General features: G+C 41.4%; 1 pseudogene; it reads left to right on the top strand.

The window, feature by feature from the left end:
- Positions 1-307: 307 nt before the first annotated feature.
- LOC102862734 lies at positions 308-1,288 on the top strand (annotated as a pseudogene).
- Positions 1,289-1,847: the final 559 nt, after the last annotated feature.

Raw genomic sequence — 1,847 nt, 5'->3', positions numbered from 1 at the left:
TATTAGGGCTAGTCTGTGATCTGTTGTTCATAGGGTCACTATGTTCATAGTTAATGCAACAATTCAACAACAACAATAGCAACAATTATCCTAAATGCTGGGTTACCTGGAAAAAAACTATTGCTTGTGTTAGAACATTTGTATTTCTTATTTGCATTTTTTATGAGAACCTATATCCAATCCACAAATATATTTTACTGTATTCCCTTGTTTACTGAGGCAATTTTAAATATTATTCTTGAGTCACCTCATGCCTACAGTTTCAACTTTCACTCCCAACTGTGACAAAAGATTTGACTGTTTAAAAGTCCAGCTCCCCAGAACACACAGCTCGACATGGACACTGGTGTGATTGAAGATAGATTAAATGTCACTCTAACCATCCAGGCTACTTATGCATGAAAAGGAAGTTGGCAATACCACTGGAAAGAAAGGAGAATCAGATAAGAAGATCATGAAGAGAGTGGGGCACATCATTAACATCTCAGAAGGGAATTGTCCTGAGAGAATTATCACTTTGGCTGGACCTATGAATGCCATCTTTAAAGCCTTTGCTGTGATCATTGACAAACTGGAAGAGGGTATCAGTAGATCAATAGCACAGATGCCTGTAGATGCCTACTAAACCCGAGGCTGGTGGTTCCTTCTAATCAGTGTGACTCACTGGAAAACGTGGGTGTGAATCAAGAAAATTCGAGAAAGTATAAAGCGTCAGGTCCAGATAGAAGCGGACATGTTTCCTAACTCAGCTAAGCAGGCCATCACTATTGCTGGCATTCTACAATCCATCACCGAGTGTGTCGAACAGATCTGCGTGGTCATGTTGGAGTCTTCCACAAAGGGTGTGACCATCCAGTTCTCCAGTCATCTTTGCAGGTGGTCAGGCCACTATTTACAGCCAGTATACCATTCCACAGCCAGATTTGACCAAGCTGCATCAGTTGGCAATTGCAAAAGTCCCATTTCCCTATGGCGCCTGGCAACACCAGATTCAGTGGCATTGAATCCAGATCTCCAGACATGAAAGGATATTGGGGTTTGGATGCATATGCTCAGACTACTTCTCATGAACTCTCCATTCCAAATTATTTAATTGCCTGCATAATTGGGCATCAAAATCAGTGAGATCAATCATATGTCTGGGTCACAGAACAAAATTGCAAACCTAATAGAAGGATCTATTGATAGGCAGGTTCTTATCACAGGGTCTGCTGCAAGCATTAGTCTGGCTCAGTATGTAATTGGTGTCAGCCTTTTCTCGGACATGGGTGGCTCAGGGAGCAGCTAGAACAAGGTTCATCTATAATCCTTTTCTGCTCTTAGCCACCCCCCATGATCCATCTGTGTCATTTCTGAACAGTCAGCGATTCCAAATTTAAAACAGTTTGTATATTCTCAGTTTCTACACTTTTTTGGATGAGAATCACAAAACATTTGATTGTACTTATGCAAAACCTATGCTTGGACCAGGAGGCAGTCGTCAGAACAGAGCAAAGAGAAACTGGTTCAAAATCGGATGGGTGTCCCCCAGAGATGTGTTCTGTCTCCATACCTTTTCAATCTATATGCAGAATAGATAATCTGGAAGGTTAGGCTGTATGAAGAGGAATGTGGCATCATGACTGGAGGAAGATTTATCAACAACTTACATTATACAGATGACACAATCCTGTTTGCTGAAACTGAGGAGGACCTGAAGCGCTTGCTGCAGAAGATCAAGGACTGCAGCCTTCAATATGGATTAAAGCTTCAAGAAAACAAAGATTCTCACCACTGGGTCCATTTTCACCATCATGATAGATGGAGAAGAGATTGAGATCATTAACATATTTAGTTTGCTTGGCTCC

Source organism: Elephantulus edwardii, unplaced genomic scaffold, assembly GCF_000299155.1.
Source record: "Elephantulus edwardii isolate Elephantulus edwardi_28Jun2011 unplaced genomic scaffold, EleEdw1.0 scaffold00007, whole genome shotgun sequence".
Classification (NCBI taxonomy): domain Eukaryota; kingdom Metazoa; phylum Chordata; class Mammalia; order Macroscelidea; family Macroscelididae; genus Elephantulus; species Elephantulus edwardii.
Note: the sequence above shows the minus strand (reverse complement) of the source record. Positions and strands in the feature narration are given on the sequence as shown.